General features: G+C 47.7%; 33 non-coding genes across 33 annotated transcripts; 16 read left to right on the forward strand and 17 right to left on the reverse strand.

The window, feature by feature from the left end:
• Positions 1-426: 426 nt before the first annotated feature.
• LOC141313385 (U5 spliceosomal RNA) lies at positions 427-542 on the reverse strand. Its single transcript, XR_012349458.1, has one exon. It is a non-coding gene; the product is annotated as a U5 spliceosomal RNA (small nuclear RNA).
• A 399-nt stretch (positions 543-941) lies between these two features.
• Positions 942-1,012, forward strand: trnag-gcc (transfer RNA glycine (anticodon GCC)). The gene has a single exon. It is a non-coding gene; the product is annotated as a tRNA-Gly (tRNA).
• A 569-nt stretch (positions 1,013-1,581) lies between these two features.
• On the forward strand, positions 1,582-1,653 carry trnad-guc (transfer RNA aspartic acid (anticodon GUC)). Its single transcript has one exon. It is a non-coding gene; the product is annotated as a tRNA-Asp (tRNA).
• A 103-nt stretch (positions 1,654-1,756) lies between these two features.
• Positions 1,757-1,828, reverse strand: trnag-ucc (transfer RNA glycine (anticodon UCC)). The gene has a single exon. It is a non-coding gene; the product is annotated as a tRNA-Gly (tRNA).
• Positions 1,829-2,333: 505 nt separating this feature from the next.
• On the reverse strand, positions 2,334-2,449 carry LOC141313386 (U5 spliceosomal RNA). Its single transcript, XR_012349459.1, has one exon. It is a non-coding gene; the product is annotated as a U5 spliceosomal RNA (small nuclear RNA).
• Positions 2,450-2,848: 399 nt separating this feature from the next.
• trnag-gcc (transfer RNA glycine (anticodon GCC)) lies at positions 2,849-2,919 on the forward strand. Its single transcript has one exon. It is a non-coding gene; the product is annotated as a tRNA-Gly (tRNA).
• Positions 2,920-3,488: 569 nt separating this feature from the next.
• trnad-guc (transfer RNA aspartic acid (anticodon GUC)) lies at positions 3,489-3,560 on the forward strand. Its single transcript has one exon. It is a non-coding gene; the product is annotated as a tRNA-Asp (tRNA).
• A 103-nt stretch (positions 3,561-3,663) lies between these two features.
• trnag-ucc (transfer RNA glycine (anticodon UCC)) lies at positions 3,664-3,735 on the reverse strand. The gene has a single exon. It is a non-coding gene; the product is annotated as a tRNA-Gly (tRNA).
• A 505-nt stretch (positions 3,736-4,240) lies between these two features.
• LOC141313438 (U5 spliceosomal RNA) lies at positions 4,241-4,356 on the reverse strand. The gene has a single exon (XR_012349510.1). It is a non-coding gene; the product is annotated as a U5 spliceosomal RNA (small nuclear RNA).
• A 399-nt stretch (positions 4,357-4,755) lies between these two features.
• Positions 4,756-4,826, forward strand: trnag-gcc (transfer RNA glycine (anticodon GCC)). The gene has a single exon. It is a non-coding gene; the product is annotated as a tRNA-Gly (tRNA).
• Positions 4,827-5,395: 569 nt separating this feature from the next.
• On the forward strand, positions 5,396-5,467 carry trnad-guc (transfer RNA aspartic acid (anticodon GUC)). The gene has a single exon. It is a non-coding gene; the product is annotated as a tRNA-Asp (tRNA).
• A 103-nt stretch (positions 5,468-5,570) lies between these two features.
• Positions 5,571-5,642, reverse strand: trnar-ucu (transfer RNA arginine (anticodon UCU)). The gene has a single exon. It is a non-coding gene; the product is annotated as a tRNA-Arg (tRNA).
• A 505-nt stretch (positions 5,643-6,147) lies between these two features.
• Positions 6,148-6,263, reverse strand: LOC141313387 (U5 spliceosomal RNA). Its single transcript, XR_012349460.1, has one exon. It is a non-coding gene; the product is annotated as a U5 spliceosomal RNA (small nuclear RNA).
• A 399-nt stretch (positions 6,264-6,662) lies between these two features.
• On the forward strand, positions 6,663-6,733 carry trnag-gcc (transfer RNA glycine (anticodon GCC)). Its single transcript has one exon. It is a non-coding gene; the product is annotated as a tRNA-Gly (tRNA).
• A 569-nt stretch (positions 6,734-7,302) lies between these two features.
• On the forward strand, positions 7,303-7,374 carry trnad-guc (transfer RNA aspartic acid (anticodon GUC)). The gene has a single exon. It is a non-coding gene; the product is annotated as a tRNA-Asp (tRNA).
• A 103-nt stretch (positions 7,375-7,477) lies between these two features.
• trnag-ucc (transfer RNA glycine (anticodon UCC)) lies at positions 7,478-7,549 on the reverse strand. The gene has a single exon. It is a non-coding gene; the product is annotated as a tRNA-Gly (tRNA).
• Positions 7,550-8,054: 505 nt separating this feature from the next.
• On the reverse strand, positions 8,055-8,170 carry LOC141313388 (U5 spliceosomal RNA). The gene has a single exon (XR_012349461.1). It is a non-coding gene; the product is annotated as a U5 spliceosomal RNA (small nuclear RNA).
• Positions 8,171-8,569: 399 nt separating this feature from the next.
• Positions 8,570-8,640, forward strand: trnag-gcc (transfer RNA glycine (anticodon GCC)). Its single transcript has one exon. It is a non-coding gene; the product is annotated as a tRNA-Gly (tRNA).
• Positions 8,641-9,209: 569 nt separating this feature from the next.
• On the forward strand, positions 9,210-9,281 carry trnad-guc (transfer RNA aspartic acid (anticodon GUC)). Its single transcript has one exon. It is a non-coding gene; the product is annotated as a tRNA-Asp (tRNA).
• Positions 9,282-9,384: 103 nt separating this feature from the next.
• trnag-ucc (transfer RNA glycine (anticodon UCC)) lies at positions 9,385-9,456 on the reverse strand. Its single transcript has one exon. It is a non-coding gene; the product is annotated as a tRNA-Gly (tRNA).
• A 505-nt stretch (positions 9,457-9,961) lies between these two features.
• Positions 9,962-10,077, reverse strand: LOC141313439 (U5 spliceosomal RNA). The gene has a single exon (XR_012349512.1). It is a non-coding gene; the product is annotated as a U5 spliceosomal RNA (small nuclear RNA).
• A 399-nt stretch (positions 10,078-10,476) lies between these two features.
• On the forward strand, positions 10,477-10,547 carry trnag-gcc (transfer RNA glycine (anticodon GCC)). Its single transcript has one exon. It is a non-coding gene; the product is annotated as a tRNA-Gly (tRNA).
• A 569-nt stretch (positions 10,548-11,116) lies between these two features.
• trnad-guc (transfer RNA aspartic acid (anticodon GUC)) lies at positions 11,117-11,188 on the forward strand. The gene has a single exon. It is a non-coding gene; the product is annotated as a tRNA-Asp (tRNA).
• Positions 11,189-11,291: 103 nt separating this feature from the next.
• On the reverse strand, positions 11,292-11,363 carry trnar-ucu (transfer RNA arginine (anticodon UCU)). Its single transcript has one exon. It is a non-coding gene; the product is annotated as a tRNA-Arg (tRNA).
• Positions 11,364-11,868: 505 nt separating this feature from the next.
• On the reverse strand, positions 11,869-11,984 carry LOC141313440 (U5 spliceosomal RNA). Its single transcript, XR_012349513.1, has one exon. It is a non-coding gene; the product is annotated as a U5 spliceosomal RNA (small nuclear RNA).
• A 399-nt stretch (positions 11,985-12,383) lies between these two features.
• Positions 12,384-12,454, forward strand: trnag-gcc (transfer RNA glycine (anticodon GCC)). The gene has a single exon. It is a non-coding gene; the product is annotated as a tRNA-Gly (tRNA).
• A 569-nt stretch (positions 12,455-13,023) lies between these two features.
• Positions 13,024-13,095, forward strand: trnad-guc (transfer RNA aspartic acid (anticodon GUC)). The gene has a single exon. It is a non-coding gene; the product is annotated as a tRNA-Asp (tRNA).
• A 103-nt stretch (positions 13,096-13,198) lies between these two features.
• trnar-ucu (transfer RNA arginine (anticodon UCU)) lies at positions 13,199-13,270 on the reverse strand. The gene has a single exon. It is a non-coding gene; the product is annotated as a tRNA-Arg (tRNA).
• A 504-nt stretch (positions 13,271-13,774) lies between these two features.
• Positions 13,775-13,890, reverse strand: LOC141313390 (U5 spliceosomal RNA). Its single transcript, XR_012349462.1, has one exon. It is a non-coding gene; the product is annotated as a U5 spliceosomal RNA (small nuclear RNA).
• A 1,328-nt stretch (positions 13,891-15,218) lies between these two features.
• Positions 15,219-15,333, reverse strand: LOC141313462 (U5 spliceosomal RNA). The gene has a single exon (XR_012349535.1). It is a non-coding gene; the product is annotated as a U5 spliceosomal RNA (small nuclear RNA).
• A 400-nt stretch (positions 15,334-15,733) lies between these two features.
• On the forward strand, positions 15,734-15,804 carry trnag-gcc (transfer RNA glycine (anticodon GCC)). Its single transcript has one exon. It is a non-coding gene; the product is annotated as a tRNA-Gly (tRNA).
• A 570-nt stretch (positions 15,805-16,374) lies between these two features.
• Positions 16,375-16,446, forward strand: trnad-guc (transfer RNA aspartic acid (anticodon GUC)). Its single transcript has one exon. It is a non-coding gene; the product is annotated as a tRNA-Asp (tRNA).
• A 103-nt stretch (positions 16,447-16,549) lies between these two features.
• Positions 16,550-16,621, reverse strand: trnag-ucc (transfer RNA glycine (anticodon UCC)). The gene has a single exon. It is a non-coding gene; the product is annotated as a tRNA-Gly (tRNA).
• Positions 16,622-16,697: the final 76 nt, after the last annotated feature.

Consider the following 16,697-nt stretch of genomic DNA (forward strand, 5'->3'; position numbering starts at 1 on the left):
AGCCATCTTTGTTTGTATCCCGTCATGTACGAGAGAGTGCTGTCTTTCCATGCGGGCTAAAGAAATCTGGAGCTGCGACGCAGAAAGCGCAAAGGCCGCAAGTACAGAACGTGGTGAGGCGCGCTTCGTTCCACCGCCCATTGGCTGGTGGCCAGTTTTACTCTTGACACTCCAATACAGCTCTGTTGTGAGCAGAAAAGAATGCTGGAAGTACATAAGTCACTGACAGGGCCAAAGTAGCTGAAGCCCAAGGTTTGGATCCCATCATGTCATGAGAGTGCTGTCTTTCCATGCTGGCTGAAAAAAAATGTGAAGTTGCGACACAGGAAGCGCAAAGGCTGCAAACACGGTCCACGAGAAAGCACGCTTTGCTCCAATGCACATTGGTGTGTGGTCAGATTTAGTCTGCTATTGAAACTGCAGTGCAGCTCTGCTGTGAGCAGAGCACCCAAAAATACAGGTCACTCGGAAAGGTTCCCCTCCACGGAAATCTTTAGTAAAAGGCGAAAGATTTATGCGTCTATGAAGAGAAACTCGAGTTGTGTGCCCATGCGCTTGAGCATGTGCGCTCCCTGTGGTAAACCACTATACTCACAAAGGGTAATCTAGGGTGCCGATAAGATTTTCATCTCCCCCTCACTCCAAATGGGAGGAGTAAAAGTTAAAAAGTCTCTTCCATCATCCATTCTCGCCTGCCACACAGGAGGCCTGGCTCTGATTCCCGGGCAAATGCAGGAACAGAGTTCTTTTAAGTAAGGGGTGTGTGTTTGCATGTGTGTGGGATTCTTTAAAATGAGCCTTGAAGGCCAAGCCTGATTTGCTAGAAGGAGCTCCAAACTTTGCATATTGACCCAACCCCCCTTTACCTGGATTTGACGTGTAACAGTTACGCACCATTACTAAATCCAGGGCAATGTGAAGGCCGAAAGTCTCCCAGCCGAGCATTGGTGGTTCAGTGGTAGAATTCTCGCCTGCCACGCGGGAGACCCGGGTCCGATTCCCGGCCAATGCAGGAACGGAGTGCTTTTAATTAAGTTGTGTGTGTGCTTGCATGTGTGTAAGGTTCTTTAAAATGAAGCCTGATTTACTTGAAGGAGCTCCAACCTTTGCATACCGACCAACCCCCGTTCCCTGCCGAATCTTTTCAGAAACTCATTAGTCCGTCTATATTCGTCAAATGCCTATAAAACTTGTTCACTTTATCTATAGGTTGACGAAGTTTAGCAGTGGGCAATATACTCGTAAATGCGGTGTTAATTCCAAACGTTCTCCCTCCTTTCCGAGCATTGGTGGTTCAGTGGTAGAATTCTAGCAGTGGGCGATATGATCCACGTAAATGCGATGTTACTGCCACATGATTTCCCATCCTTTTTTTCATGTTCCCATTATGAAAAGTAAAAAAAAATAGTAATAATAGTAAAGTGGTCCAAATGAGGACCCCCTGTAATGTGTAGCATTCAAGATATTGGGAGACTCAATAAGATCAAGGCAGGTTGATTTGTTTTTTTCATGGAGTAGTGGCTCCTTATGCTGATGTCGGTGAAGTCAAGTCGGCTGTGGGCAGAGAACAGTGGGTACAGCTCCTCGTTAGTATAGTGGACAGTATCTCCGCCTGTCACGCGGAAGACCGGGGTTCGATTCCCCGACGGGGAGACCCAGCTCTTTGCTGCTGCTGAACGACTCATCCAAAAGATTTTGGTGCTGACAGAGGTCACAGAAGGAGTTCTGCTTCAACGTCAGCCAGAGCCAAAACAAATGCGTTGGCCGGGAATCGAACCCGGGTCAACTGCTTGGAAGGCAGCTATGCTCACCACTATACCACCAACGCAAGTTCCCGACTCCAGCTTTTAGCCATCTGAAAAGAATGCTTGAAATGCACAAGTCACTGATAGGGCAAAAGGAGCTGAAGCCATCTTTGTTTGTATCCCGTCATGTACGAGAGAGTGCTGTCTTTCCATGCGGGCTAAAGAAATCTGGAGCTGCGACGCAGAAAGCGCAAAGGCCGCAAGTACAGAACGTGGTGAGGCGCGCTTCGTTCCACCGCCCATTGGCTGGTGGCCAGTTTTACTCTTGACACTCCAATACAGCTCTGTTGTGAGCAGAAAAGAATGCTGGAAGTACATAAGTCACTGACAGGGCCAAAGTAGCTGAAGCCCAAGGTTTGGATCCCATCATGTCATGAGAGTGCTGTCTTTCCATGCTGGCTGAAAAAAAATGTGAAGTTGCGACACAGGAAGCGCAAAGGCTGCAAACACGGTCCACGAGAAAGCACGCTTTGCTCCAATGCACATTGGTGTGTGGTCAGATTTAGTCTGCTATTGAAACTGCAGTGCAGCTCTGCTGTGAGCAGAGCACCCAAAAATACAGGTCACTCGGAAAGGTTCCCCTCCACGGAAATCTTTAGTAAAAGGCGAAAGATTTATGCGTCTATGAAGAGAAACTCGAGTTGTGTGCCCATGCGCTTGAGCATGTGCGCTCCCTGTGGTAAACCACTATACTCACAAAGGGTAATCTAGGGTGCCGATAAGATTTTCATCTCCCCCTCACTCCAAATGGGAGGAGTAAAAGTTAAAAAGTCTCTTCCATCATCCATTCTCGCCTGCCACACAGGAGGCCTGGCTCTGATTCCCGGGCAAATGCAGGAACAGAGTTCTTTTAAGTAAGGGGTGTGTGTTTGCATGTGTGTGGGATTCTTTAAAATGAGCCTTGAAGGCCAAGCCTGATTTGCTAGAAGGAGCTCCAAACTTTGCATATTGACCCAACCCCCCTTTACCTGGATTTGACGTGTAACAGTTACGCACCATTACTAAATCCAGGGCAATGTGAAGGCCGAAAGTCTCCCAGCCGAGCATTGGTGGTTCAGTGGTAGAATTCTCGCCTGCCACGCGGGAGACCCGGGTCCGATTCCCGGCCAATGCAGGAACGGAGTGCTTTTAATTAAGTTGTGTGTGTGCTTGCATGTGTGTAAGGTTCTTTAAAATGAAGCCTGATTTACTTGAAGGAGCTCCAACCTTTGCATACCGACCAACCCCCGTTCCCTGCCGAATCTTTTCAGAAACTCATTAGTCCGTCTATATTCGTCAAATGCCTATAAAACTTGTTCACTTTATCTATAGGTTGACGAAGTTTAGCAGTGGGCAATATACTCGTAAATGCGGTGTTAATTCCAAACGTTCTCCCTCCTTTCCGAGCATTGGTGGTTCAGTGGTAGAATTCTAGCAGTGGGCGATATGATCCACGTAAATGCGATGTTACTGCCACATGATTTCCCATCCTTTTTTTCATGTTCCCATTATGAAAAGTAAAAAAAAATAGTAATAATAGTAAAGTGGTCCAAATGAGGACCCCCTGTAATGTGTAGCATTCAAGATATTGGGAGACTCAATAAGATCAAGGCAGGTTGATTTGTTTTTTTCATGGAGTAGTGGCTCCTTATGCTGATGTCGGTGAAGTCAAGTCGGCTGGGGGCGGAGAACAGCGGGTACAGCTCCTCGTTAGTATAGTGGACAGTATCTCCGCCTGTCACGCGGAAGACCGGGGTTCGATTCCCCGACGGGGAGACCCAGCTCTTTGCTGCTGCTGAACGACTCATCCAAAAGATTTTGGTGCTGACAGAGGTCACAGAAGGAGTTCTGCTTCAACGTCAGCCAGAGCCAAAACAAATGCGTTGGCCGGGAATCGAACCCGGGTCAACTGCTTGGAAGGCAGCTATGCTCACCACTATACCACCAACGCAAGTTCCCGACTCCAGCTTTTAGCCATCTGAAAAGAATGCTTGAAATGCACAAGTCACTGATAGGGCAAAAGGAGCTGAAGCCATCTTTGTTTGTATCCCGTCATGTACGAGAGAGTGCTGTCTTTCCATGCGGGCTAAAGAAATCTGGAGCTGCGACGCAGAAAGCGCAAAGGCCGCAAGTACAGAACGTGGTGAGGCGCGCTTCGTTCCACCGCCCATTGGCTGGTGGCCAGTTTTACTCTTGACACTCCAATACAGCTCTGTTCTGAGCAGAAAAGAATGCTGGAAGTACATAAGTCACTGACAGGGCCAAAGTAGCTGAAGCCCAAGGTTTGGATCCCATCATGTCATGAGAGTGCTGTCTTTCCATGCTGGCTGAAAAAAAATGTGAAGTTGCGACACAGGAAGCGCAAAGGCTGCAAACACGGTCCACGAGAAAGCACGCTTTGCTCCAATGCACATTGGTGTGTGGTCAGATTTAGTCTGCTATTGAAACTGCAGTGCAGCTCTGCTGTGAGCAGAGCACCCAAAAATACAGGTCACTCGGAAAGGTTCCCCTCCACGGAAATCTTTAGTAAAAGGCGAAAGATTTATGCGTCTATGAAGAGAAACTCGAGTGGTGTGCCCATGCGCTTGAGCATGTGCGCTCCCTGTGGTAAACCACTATACTCACAAAGGGTAATCTAGGGTGCCGATAAGATTTTCATCTCCCCCTCACTCCAAATGGGAGGAGTAAAAGTTAAAAAGTCTCTTCCATCATCCATTCTCGCCTGCCACACAGGAGGCCTGGCTCTGATTCCCGGGCAAATGCAGGAACAGAGTTCTTTTAAGTAAGGGGTGTGTGTTTGCACGTGTGTGGGATTCTTTAAAATGAGCCTTGAAGGCCAAGCCTGATTTGCTAGAAGGAGCTCCAAACTTTGCATATTGACCCAACCCCCCTTTACCTGGATTTGACGTGTAACAGTTACGCACCATTACTAAATCCAGGGCAATGTGAAGGCCGAAAGTCTCCCAGCCGAGCATTGGTGGTTCAGTGGTAGAATTCTCGCCTGCCACGCGGGAGACCCGGGTCCGATTCCCGGCCAATGCAGGAACGGAGTGCTTTTAATTAAGTTGTGTGTGTGCTTGCATGTGTGTAAGGTTCTTTAAAATGAAGCCTGATTTACTTGAAGGAGCTCCAACCTTTGCATACCGACCAACCCCCGTTCCCTGCCGAATCTTTTCAGAAACTCATTAGTCCGTCTATATTCGTCAAATGCCTATAAAACTTGTTCACTTTATCTATAGGTTGACGAAGTTTAGCAGTGGGCAATATACTCGTAAATGCGGTGTTAATTCCAAACGTTCTCCCTCCTTTCCGAGCATTGGTGGTTCAGTGGTAGAATTCTAGCAGTGGGCGATATGATCCACGTAAATGCGATGTTACTGCCACATGATTTCCCATCCTTTTTTTCATGTTCCCATTATGAAAAGTAAAAAAAAATAGTAATAATAGTAAAGTGGTCCAAATGAGGACCCCCTGTAATGTGTAGCATTCAAGATATTGGGAGACTCAATAAGATCAAGGCAGGTTGATTTGTTTTTTTCATGGAGTAGTGGCTCCTTATGCTGATGTCGGTGAAGTCAAGTCGGCTGGGGGCGGAGAACAGCGGGTACAGCTCCTCGTTAGTATAGTGGACAGTATCTCCGCCTGTCACGCGGAAGACCGGGGTTCGATTCCCCGACGGGGAGACCCAGCTCTTTGCTGCTGCTGAACGACTCATCCAAAAGATTTTGGTGCTGACAGAGGTCACAGAAGGAGTTCTGCTTCAACGTCAGCCAGAGCCAAAACAAATGCGTTGGCCGGGAATCGAACCCGGGTCAACTGCTTAGAAGGCAGCTATGCTCACCACTATACCACCAACGCAAGTTCCCGACTCCAGCTTTTAGCCATCTGAAAAGAATGCTTGAAATGCACAAGTCACTGATAGGGCAAAAGGAGCTGAAGCCATCTTTGTTTGTATCCCGTCATGTACGAGAGAGTGCTGTCTTTCCATGCGGGCTAAAGAAATCTGGAGCTGCGACGCAGAAAGCGCAAAGGCCGCAAGTACAGAACGTGGTGAGGCGCGCTTCGTTCCACCGCCCATTGGCTGGTGGCCAGTTTTACTCTTGACACTCCAATACAGCTCTGTTGTGAGCAGAAAAGAATGCTGGAAGTACATAAGTCACTGACAGGGCCAAAGTAGCTGAAGCCCAAGGTTTGGATCCCATCATGTCATGAGAGTGCTGTCTTTCCATGCTGGCTGAAAAAAAATGTGAAGTTGCGACACAGGAAGCGCAAAGGCTGCAAACACGGTCCACGAGAAAGCACGCTTTGCTCCAATGCACATTGGTGTGTGGTCAGATTTAGTCTGCTATTGAAACTGCAGTGCAGCTCTGCTGTGAGCAGAGCACCCAAAAATACAGGTCACTCGGAAAGGTTCCCCTCCACGGAAATCTTTAGTAAAAGGCGAAAGATTTATGCGTCTATGAAGAGAAACTCGAGTTGTGTGCCCATGCGCTTGAGCATGTGCGCTCCCTGTGGTAAACCACTATACTCACAAAGGGTAATCTAGGGTGCCGATAAGATTTTCATCTCCCCCTCACTCCAAATGGGAGGAGTAAAAGTTAAAAAGTCTCTTCCATCATCCATTCTCGCCTGCCACACAGGAGGCCTGGCTCTGATTCCCGGGCAAATGCAGGAACAGAGTTCTTTTAAGTAAGGGGTGTGTGTTTGCATGTGTGTGGGATTCTTTAAAATGAGCCTTGAAGGCCAAGCCTGATTTGCTAGAAGGAGCTCCAAACTTTGCATATTGACCCAACCCCCCTTTACCTGGATTTGACGTGTAACAGTTACGCACCATTACTAAATCCAGGGCAATGTGAAGGCCGAAAGTCTCCCAGCCGAGCATTGGTGGTTCAGTGGTAGAATTCTCGCCTGCCACGCGGGAGACCCGGGTCCGATTCCCGGCCAATGCAGGAACGGAGTGCTTTTAATTAAGTTGTGTGTGTGCTTGCATGTGTGTAAGGTTCTTTAAAATGAAGCCTGATTTACTTGAAGGAGCTCCAACCTTTGCATACCGACCAACCCCCGTTCCCTGCCGAATCTTTTCAGAAACTCATTAGTCCGTCTATATTCGTCAAATGCCTATAAAACTTGTTCACTTTATCTATAGGTTGACGAAGTTTAGCAGTGGGCAATATACTCGTAAATGCGGTGTTAATTCCAAACGTTCTCCCTCCTTTCCGAGCATTGGTGGTTCAGTGGTAGAATTCTAGCAGTGGGCGATATGATCCACGTAAATGCGATGTTACTGCCACATGATTTCCCATCCTTTTTTTCATGTTCCCATTATGAAAAGTAAAAAAAAATAGTAATAATAGTAAAGTGGTCCAAATGAGGACCCCCTGTAATGTGTAGCATTCAAGATATTGGGAGACTCAATAAGATCAAGGCAGGTTGATTTGTTTTTTTCATGGAGTAGTGGCTCCTTATGCTGATGTCGGTGAAGTCAAGTCGGCTGGGGGCGGAGAACAGTGGGTACAGCTCCTCGTTAGTATAGTGGACAGTATCTCCGCCTGTCACGCGGAAGACCGGGGTTCGATTCCCCGACGGGGAGACCCAGCTCTTTGCTGCTGCTGAACGACTCATCCAAAAGATTTTGGTGCTGACAGAGGTCACAGAAGGAGTTCTGCTTCAACGTCAGCCAGAGCCAAAACAAATGCGTTGGCCGGGAATCGAACCCGGGTCAACTGCTTGGAAGGCAGCTATGCTCACCACTATACCACCAACGCAAGTTCCCGACTCCAGCTTTTAGCCATCTGAAAAGAATGCTTGAAATGCACAAGTCACTGATAGGGCAAAAGGAGCTGAAGCCATCTTTGTTTGTATCCCGTCATGTACGAGAGAGTGCTGTCTTTCCATGCGGGCTAAAGAAATCTGGAGCTGCGACGCAGAAAGCGCAAAGGCCGCAAGTACAGAACGTGGTGAGGCGCGCTTCGTTCCACCGCCCATTGGCTGGTGGCCAGTTTTACTCTTGACACTCCAATACAGCTCTGTTGTGAGCAGAAAAGAATGCTGGAAGTACATAAGTCACTGACAGGGCCAAAGTAGCTGAAGCCCAAGGTTTGGATCCCATCATGTCATGAGAGTGCTGTCTTTCCATGCTGGCTGAAAAAAAATGTGAAGTTGCGACACAGGAAGCGCAAAGGCTGCAAACACGGTCCACGAGAAAGCACGCTTTGCTCCAATGCACATTGGTGTGTGGTCAGATTTAGTCTGCTATTGAAACTGCAGTGCAGCTCTGCTGTGAGCAGAGCACCCAAAAATACAGGTCACTCGGAAAGGTTCCCCTCCACGGAAATCTTTAGTAAAAGGCGAAAGATTTATGCGTCTATGAAGAGAAACTCGAGTTGTGTGCCCATGCGCTTGAGCATGTGCGCTCCCTGTGGTAAACCACTATACTCACAAAGGGTAATCTAGGGTGCCGATAAGATTTTCATCTCCCCCTCACTCCAAATGGGAGGAGTAAAAGTTAAAAAGTCTCTTCCATCATCCATTCTCGCCTGCCACACAGGAGGCCTGGCTCTGATTCCCGGGCAAATGCAGGAACAGAGTTCTTTTAAGTAAGGGGTGTGTGTTTGCATGTGTGTGGGATTCTTTAAAATGAGCCTTGAAGGCCAAGCCTGATTTGCTAGAAGGAGCTCCAAACTTTGCATATTGACCCAACCCCCCTTTACCTGGATTTGACGTGTAACAGTTACGCACCATTACTAAATCCAGGGCAATGTGAAGGCCGAAAGTCTCCCAGCCGAGCATTGGTGGTTCAGTGGTAGAATTCTCGCCTGCCACGCGGGAGACCCGGGTCCGATTCCCGGCCAATGCAGGAACGGAGTGCTTTTAATTAAGTTGTGTGTGTGCTTGCATGTGTGTAAGGTTCTTTAAAATGAAGCCTGATTTACTTGAAGGAGCTCCAACCTTTGCATACCGACCAACCCCCGTTCCCTGCCGAATCTTTTCAGAAACTCATTAGTCCGTCTATATTCGTCAAATGCCTATAAAACTTGTTCACTTTATCTATAGGTTGACGAAGTTTAGCAGTGGGCAATATACTCGTAAATGCGGTGTTAATTCCAAACGTTCTCCCTCCTTTCCGAGCATTGGTGGTTCAGTGGTAGAATTCTAGCAGTGGGCGATATGATCCACGTAAATGCGATGTTACTGCCACATGATTTCCCATCCTTTTTTTCATGTTCCCATTATGAAAAGTAAAAAAAAATAGTAATAATAGTAAAGTGGTCCAAATGAGGACCCCCTGTAATGTGTAGCATTCAAGATATTGGGAGACTCAATAAGATCAAGGCAGGTTGATTTGTTTTTTTCATGGAGTAGTGGCTCCTTATGCTGATGTCGGTGAAGTCAAGTCGGCTGGGGGCGGAGAACAGCGGGTACAGCTCCTCGTTAGTATAGTGGACAGTATCTCCGCCTGTCACGCGGAAGACCGGGGTTCGATTCCCCGACGGGGAGACCCAGCTCTTTGCTGCTGCTGAACGACTCATCCAAAAGATTTTGGTGCTGACAGAGGTCACAGAAGGAGTTCTGCTTCAACGTCAGCCAGAGCCAAAACAAATGCGTTGGCCGGGAATCGAACCCGGGTCAACTGCTTGGAAGGCAGCTATGCTCACCACTATACCACCAACGCAAGTTCCCGACTCCAGCTTTTAGCCATCTGAAAAGAATGCTTGAAATGCACAAGTCACTGATAGGGCAAAAGGAGCTGAAGCCATCTTTGTTTGTATCCCGTCATGTACGAGAGAGTGCTGTCTTTCCATGCGGGCTAAAGAAATCTGGAGCTGCGACGCAGAAAGCGCAAAGGCCGCAAGTACAGAACGTGGTGAGGCGCGCTTCGTTCCACCGCCCATTGGCTGGTGGCCAGTTTTACTCTTGACACTCCAATACAGCTCTGTTCTGAGCAGAAAAGAATGCTGGAAGTACATAAGTCACTGACAGGGCCAAAGTAGCTGAAGCCCAAGGTTTGGATCCCATCATGTCATGAGAGTGCTGTCTTTCCATGCTGGCTGAAAAAAAATGTGAAGTTGCGACACAGGAAGCGCAAAGGCTGCAAACACGGTCCACGAGAAAGCACGCTTTGCTCCAATGCACATTGGTGTGTGGTCAGATTTAGTCTGCTATTGAAACTGCAGTGCAGCTCTGCTGTGAGCAGAGCACCCAAAAATACAGGTCACTCGGAAAGGTTCCCCTCCACGGAAATCTTTAGTAAAAGGCGAAAGATTTATGCGTCTATGAAGAGAAACTCGAGTGGTGTGCCCATGCGCTTGAGCATGTGCGCTCCCTGTGGTAAACCACTATACTCACAAAGGGTAATCTAGGGTGCCGATAAGATTTTCATCTCCCCCTCACTCCAAATGGGAGGAGTAAAAGTTAAAAAGTCTCTTCCATCATCCATTCTCGCCTGCCACACAGGAGGCCTGGCTCTGATTCCCGGGCAAATGCAGGAACAGAGTTCTTTTAAGTAAGGGGTGTGTGTTTGCACGTGTGTGGGATTCTTTAAAATGAGCCTTGAAGGCCAAGCCTGATTTGCTAGAAGGAGCTCCAAACTTTGCATATTGACCCAACCCCCCTTTACCTGGATTTGACGTGTAACAGTTACGCACCATTACTAAATCCAGGGCAATGTGAAGGCCGAAAGTCTCCCAGCCGAGCATTGGTGGTTCAGTGGTAGAATTCTCGCCTGCCACGCGGGAGACCCGGGTCCGATTCCCGGCCAATGCAGGAACGGAGTGCTTTTAATTAAGTTGTGTGTGTGCTTGCATGTGTGTAAGGTTCTTTAAAATGAAGCCTGATTTACTTGAAGGAGCTCCAACCTTTGCATACCGACCAACCCCCGTTCCCTGCCGAATCTTTTCAGAAACTCATTAGTCCGTCTATATTCGTCAAATGCCTATAAAACTTGTTCACTTTATCTATAGGTTGACGAAGTTTAGCAGTGGGCAATATACTCGTAAATGCGGTGTTAATTCCAAACGTTCTCCCTCCTTTCCGAGCATTGGTGGTTCAGTGGTAGAATTCTAGCAGTGGGCGATATGATCCACGTAAATGCGATGTTACTGCCACATGATTTCCCATCCTTTTTTTCATGTTCCCATTATGAAAAGTAAAAAAAAATAGTAATAATAGTAAAGTGGTCCAAATGAGGACCCCCTGTAATGTGTAGCATTCAAGATATTGGGAGACTCAATAAGATCAAGGCAGGTTGATTTGTTTTTTTCATGGAGTAGTGGCTCCTTATGCTGATGTCGGTGAAGTCAAGTCGGCTGGGGGCGGAGAACAGCGGGTACAGCTCCTCGTTAGTATAGTGGACAGTATCTCCGCCTGTCACGCGGAAGACCGGGGTTCGATTCCCCGACGGGGAGACCCAGCTCTTTGCTGCTGCTGAACGACTCATCCAAAAGATTTTGGTGCTGACAGAGGTCACAGAAGGAGTTCTGCTTCAACGTCAGCCAGAGCCAAAACAAATGCGTTGGCCGGGAATCGAACCCGGGTCAACTGCTTAGAAGGCAGCTATGCTCACCACTATACCACCAACGCAAGTTCCCGACTCCAGCTTTTAGCCATCTGAAAAGAATGCTTGAAATGCACAAGTCACTGATAGGGCAAAAGGAGCTGAAGCCATCTTTGTTTGTATCCCGTCATGTACGAGAGAGTGCTGTCTTTCCATGCGGGCTAAAGAAATCTGGAGCTGCGACGCAGAAAGCGCAAAGGCCGCAAGTACAGAACGTGGTGAGGCGCGCTTCGTTCCACCGCCCATTGGCTGGTGGCCAGTTTTACTCTTGACACTCCAATTCAGCTCTGTTGTGAGCAGAAAAGAATGCTGGAAGTACATAAGTCACTGACAGGGCCAAAGTAGCTGAAGCCCAAGGTTTGGATCCCATCATGTCATGAGAGTGCTGTCTTTCCATGCTGGCTGAAAAAAAATGTGAAGTTGCGACACAGGAAGCGCAAAGGCTGCAAACACGGTCCACGAGAAAGCACGCTTTGCTCCAATGCACATTGGTGTGTGGTCAGATTTAGTCTGCTATTGAAACTGCAGTGCAGCTCTGCTGTGAGCAGAGCACCCAAAAATACAGGTCACTCGGAAAGGTTCCCCTCCACGGAAATCTTTAGTAAAAGGCGAAAGATTTATGCGTCTATGAAGAGAAACTCGAGTGGTGTGCCCATGCGCTTGAGCATGTGCGCTCCCTGTGGTAAACCACTATACTCACAAAGGGTAATCTAGGGTGCCGATAAGATTTTCATCTCCCCCTCACTCCAAATGGGAGGAGTAAAAGTTAAAAAGTCTCTTCCATCATCCATTCTCGCCTGCCACACAGGAGGCCTGGCTCTGATTCCCGGGCAAATGCAGGAACAGAGTTCTTTTAAGTAAGGGGTGTGTGTTTGCATGTGTGTGGGATTCTTTAAAATGAGCCTTGAAGGCCAAGCCTGATTTGCTAGAAGGAGCTCCAAACTTTGCATATTGACCCAACCCCCCTTTACCTGGATTTGACGTGTAACAGTTACGCACCATTACTAAATCCAGGGCAATGTGAAGGCCGAAAGTCTCCCAGCCGAGCATTGGTGGTTCAGTGGTAGAATTCTCGCCTGCCACGCGGGAGACCCGGGTCCGATTCCCGGCCAATGCAGGAACGGAGTGCTTTTAATTAAGTTGTGTGTGTGCTTGCATGTGTGTAAGGTTCTTTAAAATGAAGCCTGATTTACTTGAAGGAGCTCCAACCTTTGCATACCGACCAACCCCCGTTCCCTGCCGAATCTTTTCAGAAACTCATTAGTCCGTCTATATTCGTCAAATGCCTATAAAACTTGTTCACTTTATCTATAGGTTGACGAAGTTTAGCAGTGGGCAATATACTCGTAAATGCGGTGTTAATTCCAAACGTTCTCCCTCCTTTCCGAGCATTGGTGGTTCAGTGGTAGAATTCTAGCAGTGGGCGATATGATCCACGTAAATGCGATGTTACTGCCACATGATTTCCCATCCTTTTTTTCATGTTCCCATTATGAAAAGTAAAAAAAAATAGTAATAATAGTAAAGTGGTCCAAATGAGGACCCCCTGTAATGTGTAGCATTCAAGATATTGGGAGACTCAATAAGATCAAGGCAGGTTGATTTGTTTTTTTCATGGAGTAGTGGCTCCTTATGCTGATGTCGGTGAAGTCAAGTCGGCTGGGGGCGGAGAACAGCGGGTACAGCTCCTCGTTAGTATAGTGGACAGTATCTCCGCCTGTCACGCGGAAGACCGGGGTTCGATTCCCCGACGGGGAGACCCAGCTCTTTGCTGCTGCTGAACGACTCATCCAAAAGATTTTGGTGCTGACAGAGGTCACAGAAGGAGTTCTGCTTCAACGTCAGCCAGAGCCAAAACAAATGCGTTGGCCGGGAATCGAACCCGGGTCAACTGCTTAGAAGGCAGCTATGCTCACCACTATACCACCAACGCAAGTTCCCGACTCCAGCTTTTAGCCATCTGAAAAGAATGCTTGAAATGCACAAGTCACTGATAGGGCAAAAGGAGCTGAAGCCATCTTTGTTTGTATCCCGTCATGTACGAGAGAGTGCTGTCTTTCCATGCGGGCTAAAGAAATCTGGAGCTGCGACGCAGAAAGCGCAAAGGCCGCAAGTACAGAACGTGGTGAGGCGCGCTTCGTTCCACCGCCCATTGGCTGGTGGCCAGTTTTACTCTTGACACTCCAATACAGCTCTGTTGTGAGCAGAAAAGAATGCTGGAAGTACATAAGTCACTGACAGGGCCAAAGTAGCTGAAGCCCAAGGTTTGGATCCCATCATGTCATGAGAGTGCTGTCTTTCCATGCTGGCTGAAAAAAATGTGAAGTTGCGACACAGGAAGCGCAAAGGCTGCAAACACGGTCCACGAGAAAGCACGCTTTGCTCCAATGCACATTGGTGTGTGGTCAGATTTAGTCTGCTATTGAAACTGCAGTGCAGCTCTGCTGTGAGCAGAGCACCCAAAAATACAGGTCACTCGGAAAGGTTCCCCTCCACGGAAATCTTTAGTAAAAGGCGAAAGATTTATGCGTCTATGAAGAGAAACTCGAGTTGTGTGCCCATGCGCTTGAGCATGTGCGCTCCCTGTGGTAAACCACTATACTCACAAAGGGTAATCTAGGGTGCCGATAAGATTTTCATCTCCCCCTCACTCCAAATGGGAGGAGTAAAAGTTAAAAAGTCTCTTCCATCATCCATTCTCGCCTGCCACACAGGAGGCCTGGCTCTGATTCCCGGGCAAATGCAGGAACAGAGTTCTTTTAAGTAAGGGGTGTGTGTTTGCATGTGTGTGGGATTCTTTAAAATGAGCCTTGAAGGCCAAGCCTGATTTGCTAGAAGGAGCTCCAAACTTTGCATATTGACCCAACCCCCCTTTACCTGGATTTGACGTGTAACAGTTACGCACCATTACTAAATCCAGGGCAATGTGAAGGCTGAAAGTCTCCCAGCCGAGCATTGGTGGTTCAGTGGTAGAATTCTCGCCTGCCACGCGGGAGACCCGGGTCCGATTCTCGGCCAATGCAGGAACAGTGTGCTTTTAATTAAGTTGTGTGTGTGCTTGCATGTGTGTAAGGTTCTTTAAAATGAAGCCTGATTTACTTGAAGGAGCTCCAACCTTTGCATACCGACCAACCCCCGTTCCCTGCCGAATCTTTTCAGAAACTCATTAGTCCGTCTATATTCGTCAAATGCCTTTAAAACTTGTTTACTTTATCTATAGGTTGACGAAGTTTAGCAGTGGGCAATATACTCGTAAATGCGGTGTTAATTCCAAACGTTCTCCCTCCTTTCTGAGCATTGGTGGTTCAGTGGTAGAATTCTAGCAGTGGGCGATATGATCCACGTAAATGCGATGTTACTGCCACATGATTTCCCATCCTTTTTTTCATGTTCCCATTATGAAAAGTAAAAAAAAATAGTAATAATAGTAAAGTGGTCCAAATGAGGACCCCCTGTAATGTGTAGCATTCAAGATATTGGGAGACTCAATAAGATCAAGGCAGGTTGATTTGTTTTTTTCATGGAGTAGTGGCTCCAGAAAGCGCAAAGGCCGCAAGTACAGAACGTGGTGAGGCGCGCTTCGTTCCACCGCCCATTGGCTGGTGGCCAGTTTTACTCTTGACACTCCAATACAGCTCTGTTGTGAGCAGAAAAGAATGCTGGAAGTACATAAGTCACTGACAGGGCCAAAGTAGCTGAAGCCCAAGGTTTGGATCCCATCATGTCATGAGAGTGCTGTCTTTCCATGCTGGCTGAAAAAAAATGTGAAGTTGCGACACAGGAAGCGCAAAGGCTGCAAACACGGTCCACGAGAAAGCACGCTTTGCTCCAATGCACATTGGTGTGTGGTCAGATTTAGTCTGCTATTGAAACTGCAGTGCAGCTCTGCTGTGAGCAGAGCACCCAAAAATACAGGTCACTCGGAAAGGTTCCCCTCCACGGAAATCTTTAGTAAAAGGCGAAAGATTTATGCGTCTATGAAGAGAAACTCGAGCTGTGTGCCCATGCGCTTGAGCATGTGCGCTCCCTGTGGTAAACCACTATACTCACAAAGGGTAATCTAGGGTGCCGATAAGATTTTCATCTCCCCCTCACTCCAAATGGGAGGAGTAAAAGTTAAAAAGTCTCTTCCATCATCCATTCTCGCCTGCCACACAGGAGGCCTGGCTCTGATTCCCGGGCAAATGCAGGAACAGAGTTCTTTTAAGTAAGGGGTGTGTGTTTGCATGTGTGTGGGATTCTTTAAAATGAGCCTTGAAGGCCAAGCCTGATTTGCTAGAAGGAGCTCCAAACTTTGCATATTGACCCAACCCCCCTTTACCTGGATTTGACGTGTAACAGTTACGCACCATTACTAAATCCAGGGCAATGTGAAGGCCGAAAGTCTCCCAGCCGAGCATTGGTGGTTCAGTGGTAGAATTCTCGCCTGCCACGCGGGAGACCCGGGTCCGATTCCCGGCCAATGCAGGAACGGAGTGCTTTTAATTAAGTTGTGTGTGTGCTTGCATGTGTGTAAGGTTCTTTAAAATGAAGCCTGATTTACTTGAAGGAGCTCCAACCTTTGCATACCGACCAACCCCCGTTCCCTGCCGAATCTTTTCAGAAACTCATTAGTCCGTCTATATTCGTCAAATGCCTATAAAACTTGTTCACTTTATCTATAGGTTGACGAAGTTTAGCAGTGGGCAATATACTCGTAAATGCGGTGTTAATTCCAAACGTTCTCCCTCCTTTCCGAGCATTGGTGGTTCAGTGGTAGAATTCTAGCAGTGGGCGATATGATCCACGTAAATGCGATGTTACTGCCACATGATTTCCCATCCTTTTTTTCATGTTCCCATTATGAAAAGTAAAAAAAAAATAGTAATAATAGTAAAGTGGTCCAAATGAGGACCCCCTGTAATGTGTAGCATTCAAGATATTGGGAGACTCAATAAGATCAAGGCAGGTTGATTTGTTTTTTTCATGGAGTAGTGGCTCCTTATGCTGATGTCGGTGAAGTCAAGTCGGCTGGGGGCGGAGAACAGCGGGTACAGCTCCTCGTTAGTATAGTGGACAGTATCTCCGCCTGTCACGCGGAAGACCGGGGTTCGATTCCCCGACGGGGAGACCCAGCTCTTTGCTGCTGCTGAACGACTCATCCAAAAGATTTTGGTGCTGACAGAGGTCACAGAAGGAGTTCTGCTTCAACGTCAGCCAGAGCCAAAACAAATGCGTTGGCCGGGAATCGAACCCGGGTCAACTGCTTGGAAGGCAGCTATGCTCACCACTATACCACCAACGCAAGTTCCCGACTCCAGCTTTTAGCCATCTGAAAAGAATGCTTGAAATGCACAAGTCACTGATAGGGCAAAAGGAGC

The sequence above is a fragment of the Garra rufa genome, unplaced genomic scaffold (genome assembly GCF_049309525.1).
Source record: "Garra rufa unplaced genomic scaffold, GarRuf1.0 hap1_unplaced_007, whole genome shotgun sequence".
NCBI classification, from domain to species: domain Eukaryota; kingdom Metazoa; phylum Chordata; class Actinopteri; order Cypriniformes; family Cyprinidae; genus Garra; species Garra rufa.